The 17,185-nt window shown below is 46.7% G+C and overlaps 1 protein-coding gene across 48 annotated transcripts in view; it reads right to left on the bottom strand.

Moving 5' to 3' along the window:
• Positions 1–17,185, bottom strand: part of SORBS1 (sorbin and SH3 domain containing 1) — a 225,844-nt gene that overhangs the window by 162,195 nt on the left and 46,464 nt on the right. For 47 of the 48 annotated variants that reach the window (XM_032883920.1, XM_032883811.1, XM_032883888.1 and 44 more), the window contains one exon: positions 1,281–1,365. The gene's annotated coding sequence lies outside the window, so the exon portion shown is untranslated. Of the gene's footprint in view, positions 1–1,272; positions 1,366–17,185 lie in introns of those variants that run through there. The other variant, XM_032883820.1, reaches the window with a different exon arrangement.

The following is a 17,185-nucleotide window of genomic DNA, read 5'->3' as shown; positions in this document are numbered from 1 at the left end:
TGGTCAGCCTCCCACACCTGAGTTGGGACTCTAACCTTGGGCCAGCCTGCCTGCCTGTCCAAACTGCCTGTCCTTCCTGCACCAACCTCCAGCACGCAGCCACTCCCCACATGGCCATGCCACTGGGACTTGTCTCCCTGGGTCATATGAGCACCTGGTCCTTAATGTGACAGCTGACCAGCCAGTCAGCAAACAAACAGCTCTTCTCAACAAAGAGTGGTAAGAATCCAGACACACAGGTCCTACTGCAACCTTGGCTCATGGTGGTCCTTCCCCTCAAGGAGTTCACGCGAGACCTTCAACATCACTAGACACCATGCCCCAGAGTGTCCTGGGTTCAGCACTGACACACTGCTGTAAAGGACAGATCTCTGCCCCTTTCCACTGCTGCAGAAGCAAGACGCTTACCTGCTGTGATGAGCAATTAAGTTTCTTTTGGAAAAAAGAACATTTGTTCACAGAAATGATCTGATCTCAAATAAAAATGAAGGTAATTGGGAAATGTAGTTAATACAACATTTCAAGAAAAAGGCAGCTGCAGCCATGGTAGAAAAGGGGAGAAAAGGAAAATGCAAAGGGCTTGAAGGACCACTCTGGAAGACTCAGAAAACAGGCATTTCAAATCTGTGTTTGCAATATACGTGTGTTCACATTTTAATCTGTGAGCTTAGAACTACCCAGCTCCACATGTGAAAGCTAAACAGGATTACTTTATAGTTGTCCAGCACTTTATTCCATATGAAGCATTCTCAGGTATATAATCTCTTTTGGCAGGGCAGGATTCATTTCTCTGTCCGGGGCCCAGAGAGGTCAAACAATTCACCTGATCTCCCACAGTAAAAGTGGCAGAACCAAGTAAGTACCAGAACCCAGATATGGCTCGGCCCAGCCCAGTGTTCTTCCTCCCAGAACAGTATGGACAGTGTGGTTCTCTGAAAATCGCATTCTACACTCCACCAAAAATATTTCCTTTTGTTACAATAGAAGAAATAAAACAGAGGCGCCTGGGGGGCTCAGTCAGTTAAATATCCAACTCTTGATTTCCATGATCTCAGGGTCATGGGACCAAGCCCCGTGTCAGGCTCCACACCACATGTGGAGTCTGCTTAAGATTTTTTGCTCCCTCTCCTTCTGCCCCTCCCCTGCTTCTGCACATGCTTGCACTCACTCTCTCTCACAGAGGAAGGAAAGAAGGAAGGAAGGAAGGAAGAATGGATGGATGGATGGAAGGAAGGAAAGAAAAGCTAAAGAAAAAAAAAAAAACCAAAGCACCTATTTACCAGTGGTTTAAGGTGGTGGGATGCATTGGTCTTGAGCTCTGGGCAGAGAGAAGGTTTCACAAACTCTTCCAACAAATGCCAGCTCCTGCAATGACAAACATACAAGACATGTGTGGGAATCAGGCACTCTGCAGCCTCTCCCCAAGGAGGCCAGCCAAAACACCAATCAGCAGGCAGCCTGTTTAGGCTGCAGCCCCCATTCTCCTCTTCCAGCCCCACTCCCTTCTTACCCTGACTTCCCCAACTAGAACAAGAATCTTTAGTTCACCAGTTGAAATGGTCCCCATTAGAATCAGTGGACCTTGGTCAGAAAGAAGCTTCAGAGATCATCTATAATAGGGATCACAAACTGAAAGCCCAGTGGGTTACATCTAGCCTACAGCAGTATTACAATCGATCTGCAGGATAGGTTTAGAAAATTTGAGCCAAAACTTTAAAAAAATCAGAGAGGTCACATAAAAACCCAGACTTGTAAGTTCTCTTAAAACAACAACAAAATCAGTCAACATGGCCCACACTTATGTCTAAAAATGATCAGCTGTGCTAAGTAGCTGCCCTTCATAGGCAGGCTTGGCTATTCCAGAATGCCACAGTCCCCACCACTTCCTAATGTCTCACCAGAGAGAGAGCTATGGTTATCATTGCCCTTGTATTGTTGGGTTTTTTGGTGTGTGTGTGTGTGTGTGTGTGTTACAGAAGTAATTCTCTCTACCTAACAAAAGTGGGAACATAAAAGAAAAAGGGGCAAAGTTCCGAAAGGAAAAAAAAAAATGGTACAGCACATCAGCAACTTAAGTTAGTACCCCCACTCTGGCAGGCATGTGAAATCTCTGAACAAGTACAACACGTCCATGTTATAAAAGTATAAGCAGGAAACTGACTTGCCTACTCCCACAGTTAGAAGCAGAGCTAATTCTAGAACCTAGGTATCTTGACTGCCAATCCAGGACTCTTCCACTCTGCCCCACCACATGGTAATCTTATACTGTAAAACAAAAATATTTTATATACACAGGTGTGTATGTATGGGTCTTTCAAAGCTAATATTAAAATCAAGGAAATAGAGTTGAAGTACCCAAGCCACTCTACTGAAAGGCTTGCCATACTCTTCTATTCTTTGACAAATGAAGGTAATTTCCAACAGGTTCCCTAAGGGTTCAATTACTAATGTGACGTTCTCAAGAATGTTGATCCTTGGGTGCCTGGGTGGCTCAGTCGATTAAGCATCTGCCCTAGACTCAGGTCATGATCCCAGGGTCCTGGGATCGAGCCCTGCATTGGGCTCCCTGCTCAATGGAGAGCCTGCTTCTCCTCTCCCTCTGCCTCCCACATGGGCTTGCTCTCTCTCTCTTTCTCCAGTGCTCTCTCTCTCAAATAAATAAAATCTTAAAAAAAAAAAAAAGTTTATCCTTTAAGTAAAAAAAAAATCTCATAAATACCATGCATCTATTCCTTCAAAAGTGCTCATTTAATGTCCCAAAGTGTCTGAAATACTCTTTATATGCTAGAAAAATGTTCTTTAATATGCATTTTGAATGCAAGGCTACAAATAAGCTTCTATGGAGGTGCGAGACTATAATAAACAATGTTCAACCACAAGATCTAGATCTCGGTAGGAGTTATTTCTATCAGCCCCTCGAAGAATGCATGGATTCACTGACCACTCAGCAGATATCTACTGAACCCAGTTACATGCCAGGCAGTGTGCAAGGTGATGGAAACACAGAAATGAACCAGATCCAGTTCCTGACCTTAAGCTGCTCCGTCAAGATCCGACACTCAAAGAGTTCTAACATGACAGGTAACCCTAAAGACCTGGGAAGGCACTGGTGTTCCAGGAGCACAGAACAGGGGCTCCTGGTGCAGCCGAGGGGAACGGACACTTCCCAGCAAGGACAGACGTTGAAGACATCCTAAAGCAGGGAGGGGAGTAGAGCAGCAGGCAGGGGGAGAACAGAGGAGAAGGTAGGAATTACAGGCCATGCGGCAACACGGGCATAGCAAGGAGTGAACAACCCCTCCAATTTGGTCTCATCCACATTTCGTGTCACCTTGCCGGTGGCAAAAGTCACCCTGCCAGTGGTAAAAGTCACCCTGCCGCCTGGAGGCACTGGGCTGACTCAGCCGGTTAAGTGTTCAACTCTTGGTTTCAGCTCAGGTCATGGCCTCGAGATTGTGAGATCAAGCCCCACGGCAGGCTCCATGCTCCGTGAGGAGTCTGCTTGACCTTCTCTCTCCTCCCTCCTCCCCAGCACCCTCCACCTTGCTCACACTCTCTAAAATAAGTAAATAAATCTTTAAAAAAAAAAAAAAAAAAAAAAAGCCCCTGCCACCTGACCCAACATCTGCTGAGAGGTCATGTACACTCTTGAACATTTATCTTGCCAAGTGCCCATATCAAGGGTGCCACCATATCAGCACTGATTCCTGGCAATGCCCACCTAGAACTCCCTCAGGGCCACCAAAGCTATCCCAGAGTCTGCCGGGCCCAAGAAACGTGGAAGTAGAAATACTGACACTTCTCATATTTTTAGTACTTCCATCATGGTTCTAAGAAGACAGCTGATAGTTTTTTCTGTCCTGTGCCAGTCATGAGACCATCCTGGATCTACCTCAGGGCCTGGATTTCTATGGCCAGAATCTACTATGTAGTCAAGCCTCAAGCAGGAAGTTCTATGAAAAAATGTCCCAGAATATCTGTCAATCAGAATCCCCAGGTGAGGCTCTCCCGTTCTTCAGGGATGGCATAGGGATGAGCCACCAGCTCCAATGTAGGCTGAAGCAAAGCCAGGGGGCAGCACCCCGAAAAACACATTTTGGAAAGGGACATAAAGAGGAGTGAAGACCAACTATGTGGGCACAGTTAGTGTTGCTCGGGGTTTGAGGCCAAGAGGAGCAAACAAGGAGGCAACATTCACCTCAAGAGTGGGAAGAGGTTCCTGGATCTGTCACTGGTGGGCAGGCTCCCAAATCTGGCTGACAGAGTCACCAAGATTAAAAAAAAAAAAATTCCCGAGCCTCCAACTCATTAAATCAGAATCTCTGATTTGGAGGCCCAGGCATTGTTCAGGGTATTCTGATGCCCAGACTCCTACCCACTTGGAAAAAAGCATCTCTCAGTCAGAGGCTTCAGGAGCTCCAGAACAATCTCCTTAAGGTCAATAACTCAGCATCCTCCAGGCAGGATGCAAGGTTCTAGGCTCTGGGGGCCGTTGTGCATTCTTAGTGTTTGCCACTCCCTACATCAGACTAGGAGAAACATCACTTAACTGGTTTTACTCTGAACACATAAATATAGAAGGCCAACAGGGCGGTGAAAGCAGACCCTTCTGCCTCAGTCCCTGTACAGTGTGACCCAGCACCACTGCCTCCAGATGAATTACTGGAGTTGTCCGGTCTCAGATCGGAGCCCTCCTACCTATGCAGCCTCACCCCGAAGGGCAAAGAGTCTGGGAGCATCCAGTCACCAAGGTGGCCTTCGAGGAACAGCTCATAGGCACAAAGTACTCTGCCCCAAGGCCTTCCTGCCCACCAAAGAGCAAGACACTGAAAATCAATTCAATGCCTAGAAATCTGCCACACCAGCTGAGCGCTTCTCTCCAGATTTCCACTCTGTGGTTAACTGACGGCCTGAGCCATTTCCAGCCAAGAATGGCAAAGTAAATGCTGTATGCCACAAAGATGACAGACAGGAGTAAACTGGTTCCCTGAATGGGCCAAAAGATCTCTTTCCTGACATCATCAAATGCCACCAAGTGACCGTCAGATAGCCCTGCACCACAGAATCTCGCAGCTGACCAACGTCAGCCTTCCTGAGCAGCAATCCACAGTATCCTTCACCAGAAGAAGGCCACTCTTACACACCCCATCAACCTAAGGGTCCTCCACCTAAGCCATAATGCAAATTTGGTAGAGTATAGATGGGAAAAGAAATGTAGTAAAAGCTCAAGATACTAATCTGCCCCTTTGGGGGGTCACCAATTTCTAGGCAATGCATTGTTTCCTGCTGTACCATTATGTCCTTGCCTAAAACAAGACATTTCTTTGACCCATTCCTCCAAAAGAAATCAACCACCAAACACCTGGAACCATTACCTCTCTCATTTACATCCTCCTCTCTACCCTACCCCAAGAATACAGAACAATGCAAGACGTTGTGAAAGTCACATTAGCCACCTTCAATCCTACCAATCTAGACCATCCAAACAGGTCTAGTCCGATGAGAGTCTCTAGGGTTATAGGTCTTCAGAGCACTATGTACTCCTCCTTCATAGCATGATGCACCAACTCATGCTCACCTCTTTCGTTGTTTACCTTCTAAGGAGTCTTTGGTCATGTGCCCAGCTGATCACGGTATGCCAATACAGCGCCTTCAATCCTCCAGGTTCCCTCAAGATATACCTCAAATTTCTTATCTCCCAGCTGAAGGATGATCGAGCCAACTCATCCCCCAACTACTCAGGCCTGTCACTAGCCTCTGAAATCTAGGCACCCACTAACTAGCCCACCAATTTAGTGGGCTCAGAAGAACTCTGCTCAGAAAGCTAGTCTAGATGTGGAGAAAATCCCCAACTGGCCTTGAGGCTGACCAACTTGGGAAGGAATCAAATCAAAGTAATTCTCTTCTTTTGTGTACTGTGTATTATTCTATTTAAGATGATTTTCTAATATCAACTCCTTTTTTTTTGGCTCAGAAAGCACTTCCCTGTTTCCCAGAACAAATCCCACTGGGACCACCCCCAGGTGCTTAATGCCAAGGTAGCTCAAACAGGTCTCGCCTCTGGTCCCCTTGCCCAGCTATCCTCCCTCTACACCCATTGGCAGAGGAATGTGAGTTTGGAGGAACTTTTTAGAGCCTTCCCACCTTCTTTAGATTCAGTAGGAAGCAGAATGAAGCACTAAGTTCCAAGTTCTGTCAACGACACAAAGCTCATAAAATAGAATCAAATTAGTTGAAAAATAGCAAAATAATTTTTAGCTCCCCTTTAAAAAAAAAAAAAAAAAAGCACGCCTACTTTAAATGAATCACTTTTCTTCCACTAGAATATGGTTTTCTTCCTCACAAAGATTCTTCCCAGCTCCCCCTCCACTCCTGAGATAGGATACCTCCACAAAATACCTGTTCTGATTTGGGCACATCCCCCCCCACCCCAAGAAAGTCTCGACAAAGCCCAGAGTACTCTCCTGCAGATGGCCAGAGGCTCTTTCTCTCTAGGGTCTTTGCATTTGCAGTTCTCTCTGCCTGTGAAGCTCCTTGCCTGTCTCTTGCCATGGCTGGGATGTTCTCACCATGGGGAACTCAGATCCAATATCACCTCTTAGGCCAGCCCTGACTGCCTAATCTTAGCCCCACCAGCAAAGGCTACTTTCTCAGTAGGACTATCACAATCTGTAATTACCTTACTTATCCATGCTTCCCTCCAGGCAGCAGGAATCTTGCCTGACTTGTTCACGGCTGCACACCCAGCACCATAATAGTTCCCGGCACAAAGCAAGCGCTCAGTAAGTCACTGCTAAGCGGGTGATCGAGGAGGTGGAGGCAGGCCATTGGAAACAGAGCTGAGAGCCCTCTCAACATGTCCTATAGCATGACTTCCTCATGGCACAGCTTTCTGGAACAGTCTCCTGGCTTCCATTGCCTTGATTCTTCTCAGCCTTGTTGATCCTTAGATACTGGTTCTACCACTGCCTACCACACTCCCTACTTCAGCTATTTGGACGTGGGTATCCCCCTGGACACTCAATTCCCATGTTTGGCTTTTCCTACTCTGCTTCCATTCAGCCATCCTGAGCTTGCAAAATTCAGACATCCACAGGGGTGGATGCACAGCCGGCCTGCAGGACTCTGACCCAAGCCCACTCTTCCAGCTGTGTCGCCAATACCCCGGTCCCCCATTTCCATTCCCATCACCACTCATCAGCTCACAGCTCAGATGTGTGCACCTACAGTTCCTAAAGTTGAAACCTTTACTGCGGCCTCTCCTGCTGCCTCAGTACCTGCCAGCTTCCTCCCATCTCTCAAAGCCCTTCCCCTCTACCCCACAGTCATGATAGTCACCCTAATATCCTGAAATTCTTTCTTTTGTTTCCCTCAATGAACTATCCCTTGATGGTCAGGATCCCATCTAACTCAGCCCCATTGGTCCTGAACCCGGTACACAACAAGTACCCAGTAAAAGCGTACTCAACGGAATTATCTTATCTTCTCTTTGACAGTTTTCATTTCCACAGTGACTCCCTGAAGAACCTTAACACTCATCGCCTCTCGGCCTTTTGGCTAAGATCAAGTGAAGAACCTTAACACTCAGCACAAGTAACAGAAGACATTCTGTTGTTAGCACGTTTATTAAAAGCAAGTAGTTTTATCCTCATATTATCAAAACAAACAGCTGAATGGTGAGAGGCAGAAAGGTATTGGTTCTGGGTTCAAGTCCCGTCTTGGCCACTCACGAGCAGTATACTAGTGGGTACCTCACTTTCCCCTCTGGCTCCACACCTCATTCTATGTAAAATGAAAGGGCTAGTCAGACACAGAAGACCAGGACACAGAGTACCAGGGTTCCATTGGTACGAAATGTCCAGAAGAGAGAAATCCACGAGGCAGAATGGAAATATGTGGTTGCCAGGGACTAAGGGGAGGGAAGGACAGAGCGAATGCTAACGGGTACAGATTTCTTTGGGGGTGATGAAAATGTTCTGGATTAGGTAGTGGTAACAGTTATACAACATGGTGACTATACTAAAAAACACTGAATGAAATACCTTAAAAAGGTTAAAGGAGTGAATTCTGTTACACAAATTGTATGTGAATTAAAAGAGAGAGAAAGGGCAAGACTAGAACAGAGGTTGAAAACTGGAGGCTCAGCAAGGCCACACCAGGCCTCTGGCATGTGCTTTAGACTGAAAGAGTTTTTGATGCATCTACAGAGCTGAAAAGCCAGACACTTTCTCTGTAGAGGTGGCTACACAAATCTGCCCTTGATAAACTTCCACAGAGCATACACATGCGTGCCGACACACAAATGCGTGCCTACATACGCTGAACTAGTGAAATCATGTGAGGAGTGCGGACGGCAACAGTATCCGCTTCCTGGCTTTGATCCTGTACTGTAATTATGTAAGGGGTTACCACTGGCCAAAGCTGGGAGAAGGACATATAGGAATCCCTGGACTTTTTTTTTTTTTTTTAAACAACTTCCTGTGAATCTATAACTACAGTTGACCCTCGATTAACACAGGGGTTAGGGGCACCTACCTCCCGCTCAGTCAAAAATTCATGTGTAGTTTTTGGCTCCCCCAAAACTTAACTACTTAATAGCCTCCTTGTTGACCAGAAGCCTTATGGATAACATAACCAATTAACACATATTTTATGTTATATGTAAAGCTAGAGAAAAGAAAATGTTAAGAAGATAGTTAAGGAATTAAAAATACATTTATAGTACTGTAAATAATCTGGGTTAAGTGAACCCACGTAGTTCAAATCTGTATTGTTCAAAATTCTATTGTATTCCTTTTTTTTTTTTAAGCTTTTATTTATTTGTCAGAGAGAGAGTGAGAGAGCACAAGCAAGAGGAGCAGCAGGCAGAGGGAGAAGCAGGCTCTCTGCTGAGCAGGAAGCCGGAAGCGGGGCGCTCTATCCCAGGACCCTGGGAACATGACCTGAGCCAATGGCAGATGCTTAACCAACTGAACCATCCAGGCACCCCTCAATTGTATTTCTTAATTTAAAAAAGAAAAAAAAAAAGGTCACGCTATTACATTTTAGATATTCTAAATGTGTGCCTTCTCCTTAAAATAACAAGCTCTGGTAACGCTGGGCCTCAGGGACAGCAGTGGATGGGGCTGGGTGCTAGCTACTCCCCCTTAGAGGGGTATGGCTCTCAGATCCAGCTCCCTAAACACCAAGTGAGTGTCACTGCCATTTATCATAATGCTTACTTACACTGATTGTTCTCTTAGAGAAATAGTTCTCTCTCAACGGAAAGAAAATGACAGACCTAGAGGGTCCTGTATTTCCAGAAAAAAAGACCACAATCTTTGTGGAAATGAAGAAGATTCCTAGGATTGGAGCTGGAATCTCCTGCCCTTCGTTGCCTGTCACCTGCTGGACCCCGGAGGCATCTGAGGTTTGGACCCCGGGACTGTAACTCTTCAGGATCAGATTTCTTCCAGTAAGTCAGCAAATAAATTTTAAAACCAAACCACTGGAAAGGAACACAGCTTAAGTATACACAGTATCCCATTCTCCCCTAAATATTTTTATTCTTTTCATCTTACCTTTCCTGAGAACACAGGATTCCGCTCTCAGCACCGAGAGAGGGAAGGTCCCACCCCTTATGCAAGATCACATCCAGATAAATAAGCAGTCCTTTTTTTCCATTGAAACTGAAGTTCTATTTAGTAAGGGAGGAAAAGGGCCCTCGGGGCATACATTCCCCCACCTTTCCCATCACACCACCACCCCACCCCCAGAGAACGTGCTTGGAATGCATGTGTCCCTGAAAAGGGGGTGGGGCAAAGCCACAGAACCCAGGGAAATTGCCCAGTGACTGCTCTGAGTGCAGTTGTTTCCAATCAGGTTACACAGAAGAATCACCTGGGACCCTAGTGGAGGACCTACAATACCCCCCTCTTCCAGTGACACTCATGCAGACCATCCAGCCTTGATTCATCTTGTGGCCTTTATAAACCAGTAATTTAGAAACCCCTGGCTACCCTGGGCAGCAAGGCAAGACACACCTCTCCAGTCCAGAGATGTCAGAGCTATGCTGTCCAGTAAGGTACTCAATAGTCACACATGGCCACCAAGCCCTTGAAATGTGGCTGGTGGGACTTGAGAGGTGACATACACATTGGATTTTGAAGACTTGGCATGGAAATAAGGACTGTAAAATATCTAATTGACATTTTTTATACTGATTAAATACTGAAATATTGTAGATATACTAGGTTAAGGAAAATATGTAGTTAAAATTAATTTCACTTGCTTTTTACATTTTCAATGTGGCTTCTAGAAAATCTTAACATGTGTGGATCATATCATACTTCTATTTCACAGCCATGCTCGAGGAGACACTCCACATTCCAGCATGGGGATCCCAGCCATAATGGAAAAATCAATGAAGACTTTGGTCAAGCCCGCTCTCCACCTACCAACTCAACTGCACCATCCTAAGCAAGTTACGATTCTGACAGTTTCCCCCCCGATTCTGACAGCATCGGAACACCCAGTGCACTGGGCTGAGTGTAAAATAAAAAACACATGTCACCTCCCAACAGTGGGTACTCAACACCTGCACACTTCTCTCCCTTCTCTGACTTCCTTAAGGCCCTAAAATCTGAACCCAGGATCTCATAGCATCAAATTTACCAACCACAACGCCCACTTCTACACAATGGCTGCAGAAGGCACAGTGGTCCTCTACCCCGAGGGTACGAAGGAATCACCTGGAAGGTCCCATCCCCCAGACACCCCAACTCAGTCCACTTGGCATGTGCATTACTTACAAGAACCATGGAACATTCTGATGACTGCGGGCTAGGAGTCCCTCTGAGAAACACACAGCACAGAACTGTGACCGACATGATCAGAGCTGCCCGGAGATTTCCCGCAGGGAGCTGGGCCAGGCTGGCCGAAGCAGGTGCCGCCCACGGACAGGCCAGGAACCGTGTAGGGCCTTTCCCCGGCAGAGTGATGCCTTCCTGACAGCTTTCAAAGCTAGGTAGGAAATGACTGTCTGCCCTAGACATTGCTTCAAACACCAGAAGGCAGCTGACACTTCCTGCTCTCCCATAAGGCCCCTTAAGAGGATCAGAAAATGTAGAGAGATAACTTTCAGGTGCCCAATAGTTCAGCAGTTGAGCTAAAACAAAAACAAAAACTATGCAGCTGAATACACCCACCGGCACCGTGAGAGGAACCAGAGCAGGTCTTCTTTCTGCCCTTGCCTGGTTCCCAAAAGCACCTCTGCACGCCTGAACTTTCTCAACATCAGGCCAAGGCTTGGGGCTCTTCTCCAGAAGCGTTTATCCTGCCTCAGAGCCCAGAAAGGGGAGAGAGAGACCCTTCACACACAGACCTACTCGGTCCAAAAGCCCGTTCCCTCCAGGGCCTTTAGGAGTGGTCAGGAATCCTCTGACCGGACGTGCGCGCAGGACAGGCAGAGCACACACATCAACTGGACCCCTAGGGGCCTGCTTACAGTAGAAAGAACTCTCTTTATCTACACTAGGCACTGCTCCTTCCCTTGATTTAAAAACCCTGTGTGCTAAGCCATCTCCACCTCAAACCATTTCAAGAGAGCAATTTCTTGGAGGACAAAAATTTAAATATCCTTCTCCAAGAAGAGTTCTGTCAGTAAAACATAGCCAAGAAACTCAACCTTTTGCTTTTTCTTAGGACAAATTTCCTCTCTGTGGAAAAAATACAATCTCAATGAATCACCACATCGCTCCCCACTATGTCCAAATGGTCTTGTATTTTTTTTTTTTTTTTTTTTGCAAACAGGGTCCAAAGTGATTAAGCACTGAATCTGAAAACTCAGGCATATTTCTTTATTTTTAGTGCAGGAAAATGATCTAGAAGTTGTTCAGAGAAGAGAACACAACCTGAACGTTAACTCTGGCACACCACACCCCACCACCAGCCACTTCCCCCGGGATCACCCACACTCTAGACTCTGCCTCTCCCACTCTCCTGCCTCACAGTCAGCCTCTGTCCCCAGACAGAACACACCAGAGGGATGTCAGTATAACCTGGTCTCCATGTAGCCCAGTCTTGGTGACTTGGTGGCCATGACAGCCAACATTGCAGTGTAAACATAACAAAAATTCAAAATGTTATTGCATCTCTTATTGAATGCCAACGAGAGAGAAAGAAAGTCTTACTGCACCAGGAACCATCCTTAAAACCCCTCCCCCCTCTCTACTGCTTGCATCCTCAGACAGACAGAAACTATTCCTTCAAGTTGACTCCTCTCCTCCTCCCCACTCTTCCCAACCCCTGGCCGGTAAACACTTCTCCCTCCCTGTCCTTTCCCTTCTCCCGCATGTCTTCTTCTGTCACACAAGCACTGAGCCTTCTCATACACAAATAGAGCTCCTATTCGCACGTGCACATGTGTGCACAGGCACCCCGCCCCCACCCTCCCCAGCTCCTGGTCCTCCAACTTTGCTATTTGTTGCCCGAACTCTAGATGAAAACAGCCCAGGAACTGAGATGACCAAGATAAAATTCTAACAATGTAGGGTAACTGGGCGAGCTGTTCAGCGAAGAGAAGAGAAAGCCCGTGGACATTCACAGTGGCCTGCGGCAAGAAGCAGGGTGAGCTCAGCAGTGCAAATGCCCCATGGTGCTTTGTCACTGCTGAGATCAGCCTCCCAGCTTCAGAAAAGATGCTCCTGATAGCCAGCTTAGACCCCAGCTGGATAGAGACTGCCAGCACAGCCATTCACAAGCCAAGCCTGGCTTCCCAAAGCTACCGGGAACACATCGCTGGCCATGCCCGCCATTACATGAATGGGGATAAAGCAGTATATGGAGGGGGGATCTCCCAGATCTCTGTCAACAGCAGAAATTCATCCCAGTGTGTGGAGGAGCTACACGGATCTGAATGTGTGGAGCCTGTGGGCCTAGTGCCACAAAGGTCTCCTGAGATGGCTCTGCCTACACAGATGGTGTGGTTCCTTTGTTTACCAGGCACGGAGGCAGTGAGAAATAGGGAGAAACTATGAGGAGAATGACCCAGCTTCAGGGCAACTGGGTGGCTCCATTGGTTAAGTGTCTAACTTTGGCTCAGGTCATGGTATCAGGGTCCTGGGATCAAGCCCTACGTCAGGCTCCTGCTCGGCAGGGAGTCTACTTCTCCCTCTCCCTGCTCTTGTGCTCTCGCTCTGTCTCTCTTTCTCCCACCTTCCCTCGCAAATAAAATTTTTTAAAAAGATAATAATAAAAAATAAAGAATGACCCAGCCTCTACTTTCAAGGAAGCACACAGAGCCAGTAAGGGCCACACAAAGTAAAAACTAGTGCTGAGTTAGGTCGGGGTGACACAGGGACAGCCATATGGCACAACTGAAAGATTGCTGACCTAAGTTCTGGCTCTGCCATGGATTAGCTGTGTGCTCTTGGGCAAGTTCCTATACCTCTCTGAACCTATTTCCACTCCTGCAAAATGAGAAGGCTGACCATAAGTGATCTGAGTTTCTTTCCAGCACTAACATTCCAGGTATCTAGGACTTGCAGGAAACCTGCTATGGGGGTCATGAACAAACAGGGAACAGAAAGGCAGAAGGGTAGACAAGTATGGAGTACAAACTATTCCAAAATCTCCATTAGCTCACCGATTGCCACTCCACGAAAATACTCTCTGTATCTTCTAAAGCTGCAATCGTCAAGCATGGTCAGCAGCTACAGCTCAGTCTCTGGGTTCATTAACCTTAACAGAACGATGTGCACACTGCTTGGTGCAGGCCATTTGCTTAAGGGCACTGCCTTCCTCCCAGAGTGGTGACACCTTCCTTATCCTAACGAAGGCCAGAGTTATCTGCTCTGATTTGCCGATGAGCAGACACGCTCAGAAGAGTCTCAATGACTCCCTAGGCCCCACAGCTTGGAGGGGCAAAACCAGGAGAGAAGCCCAGATTGTCTGACTCCCTACCCAGCATTAAATGCCAATTAGATAACTGTGTGGGATCCCCGCAAAGCTGGGACACTTAGAAACCCCACGCAGTTGCACCTAACTGGTCCAAGAGGATGGGGGAAGATTCTGCAAAGGAGAGCCAAGAGCAGCCTTTCCTTCCTCCAGCACCTTAACAGCAGGTTGAGCACCAGCTGTGGGGAAGGCGGCATCCACTTGCTATTTTATTACACATACGCATTCCCAACTGTAAGCAATGCAGGAGGTGGCTTGTACTCTAGAACTGAGGTACTCTAGCTCATGGGGTCCAAGTGATAGCATGTGCAAAGGCCCTACCACTTTCTAAATGTGTGTCCACGGGCAGGGCAAGTCACGTAACATCCCAATGCCTCAGTTTCCTTGTCTGCAGAATAGGGAAAACAAGAGTACCTACCTAAGCCTCATTGGGTTAGGAGGAGGATTGGAAGAGGTGATACGGGCTTTTAAGTGCTTACAACATAATGTTAGTTATTCTTACTCTAATTTTTCTAGGGAGGAATCCAAACTTTTCATCAGATTCTCAAAGGGGTCCATAACCCAACAAAAATTAAGAATCCCTGTTCCACAAGCCCCCCTTGGAATGGAATGGAGGTCATCCTGTGAGCAGAGAAGTTACTTCCCTGAGCTTCCTCACCCTTCCAGAAGGATCTGAGACTTTCTCTGTCCCTTACTCCTGGAGGGAATTAGAAAACAAGCACTCTGATGAATGGCACTGAGACCGGAAGTCATCATTTCTGTGGCTGGGGAATGCCTCCATGCACCCCTTAGGGCCCCACTTCAAAGTGGGAAATTCGAAGGAGAGACCGGGCCCCAACTCCAGTTTTACACACTCAGGGATAAGCCCCCTCCAGCCTGGCCCATCAGGGTGCAGGGCAGCAGTCACAGCCCCGAGCCTCCACTGTCGGGGTCTAGCCACCTTCCCTGCGCCTCCTGCTGAGGACCCATGAACAAAGAGCCCCCATACTCCAGACCCACGCGCAGGTGACGTGTTGGGATGTGAGGAAGATCCGAAGCTGAGGTCCTGGTCTGCAAAGAGCCAACCAAAGATGAAAGGTATTAAAGAGAAAGGGTATGGGAGGCGTGAGAGATAAGCGATTTAAGTTCTGGCTTTGTGGCTTTTTGGCCTCATGACCTTGGACGAATTATTCAACCTCTCGGAACCTGTTTCCCCATCAATAAAACGGGGGCTAATGAGCAGTCTTTGCTTCCCAGAGGAGTTGTAAAGATCAAACGAGGTCTGTGTAGACATCAAACCCAGGATCTGGCACTCGGTCCGTGCTCATTCAACGGTTGCCAACTGTTATTACCATGACAACGATAACGACCAGGCAGAGAAAGGTTAGCATAGTCTTGAAGTCTTACTGTGTTATTGGTTTGGGGGTGTTTCGATGTTGTTGCATTAGAAACAAAATCAAGGAAGGTTTATGGAAAGAGACAGCCGTACTAGAGAGAATGCACGTCATGGGCCCAAAACACTGAAGAGCTCTAACTGCAGAACTCCTACTTTGGGTCCTCGGCTCGGAAAATCCCAAACAGGCAGCAAGAAAGGTGGCGCATACAGATGAGTGCCTAAAGGGGGGCCAACATTACACTCCCCCCCCACCCCCGGCTGGAACAGCGTCAACTCCACAAAGTAACCAGGCAACTCTTACAGGCACTTAGTCTATCTTTGACAGATCAGCTCTGGGGGAATCACCTCTTAATAAACACAATGTTGGGTTAGATGAAAGCTTTCAAAGCGGGGACATTTGGAAAACAAATAAGTATTAAAGTAAAAACAAGAGAGAGGCATCTTTGATAATAAAAAGATGGGACAACCGTTCCCACGGCAGCACAGGTTCCCAATGTTCCCTCCTGCATTCTCCACCTTGTCACGTCATTGGCAGACTAGGAGTTGGAAAGCAACCATGCTTTCTCCCTCCCCCAGAATTTTCTCTAATATAGATTAATATACGTTCATCATAGAAATGGAAAAACAGGAAGTCTCAAAGGAACCCAATAATCCAACTACCAACGTTAACAGTTGATTTATTGCTGCCAGTCTCTCTTTATGGCAAGTCATCTTTATTTAAGGAGTAATTATACCCAGTTTTCCTAAGATAACAAGCATCTCTGAAGAATCCATAAAAGCAGTAAGAATCAAGGAAAATTTAGACCTTGTTGATGAAAGGGAGATAGGTGCGCATGTGCACGCGCGCACACACACACACACACGTGTGCAGGTCTCCTTCTCAGAGGCCTCTTACAATACAGGACTGATCACTACGGCCACCCCCGAACTAAGAAGTTTAAACTCAGAGGATCAAAAAAGAACTACACCCTCTAAAACAATGTACTTTAAGTATCAAAAAGTCTAGCATTTCAAACAAGCATTTTTAAAAACACATTTTTAAAAAACCCCAAACTTATGATGTGTTCCTTGGCATGAATCTGGGTCGGTTCCTGGTGGGGTTCCAGGATAGAATTTCAAAAGATACTGTAATTATTCCTCCTGTCACTGATACCATTCTATCAGACTCAAATAAATCAAAATCATAATGAAAAAGAAAAACAAAACTGAACCTCTCTGGCAACACACTCAGTGCTTAGAAAACATCAATTTTTACCAGCATCTTTTATAGCTGCCTCTTAAAACCATTTTTAATACTGCTTGTGCAAGAGTAATGGGGATAATAATTTGTTGACTAGTTTCAACACACTGGACCTTCAAGTTTGCCCTCACCTGTTTAGTAGAGTTCCAGACAAGGACATCAGTCCAATAGAAAAGCACTTTCCAATGAGATGGGCCACCCAACACTGAACAGGGTGGTCTCTAGAAAGAGTGGCCCCCTCACTGCTGTGAAGTAGGTAAGAAGAGCAGAACCAATCATGCGGTTTCCAAGGTCCCTTACACCTTTAAGATTCGGTCTTCATTTCTTACAATGGAAGTTCTACCCTGTTGCCTTCCCTCATTCCTCATGAGTGAGAAAGACCGGAAGATCACTGCTGTGAGCCCAGCAACGTATTCTCCAGAACTCAGAAGGTCCATAAATCAAGGCAAAGGACAGGAGGTAGGAGTCACTGACAAGCCTGGAGAAAACCCGGTAAGGCCAGAGGAATGGCCTCTAGAATTAGACAAAGAATTCAGAGGAGTCTGTGGGTGGCTCTGGGACCAAAGTAAAACTCTTGAGACTCAGAGTAGATCCTGCGTGCTCTACCCGGAGACTGGACTACAGCAGCTTTTCTG

This window comes from Lontra canadensis, unplaced genomic scaffold (assembly GCF_010015895.1).
Source record: "Lontra canadensis isolate GAN:19392208 unplaced genomic scaffold, GSC_riverotter_1.0 scaffold3, whole genome shotgun sequence".
Classification (NCBI taxonomy): Eukaryota; Metazoa; Chordata; class Mammalia; order Carnivora; family Mustelidae; genus Lontra; species Lontra canadensis.
Note: the sequence above shows the minus strand (reverse complement) of the source record. Positions and strands in the feature narration are given on the sequence as shown.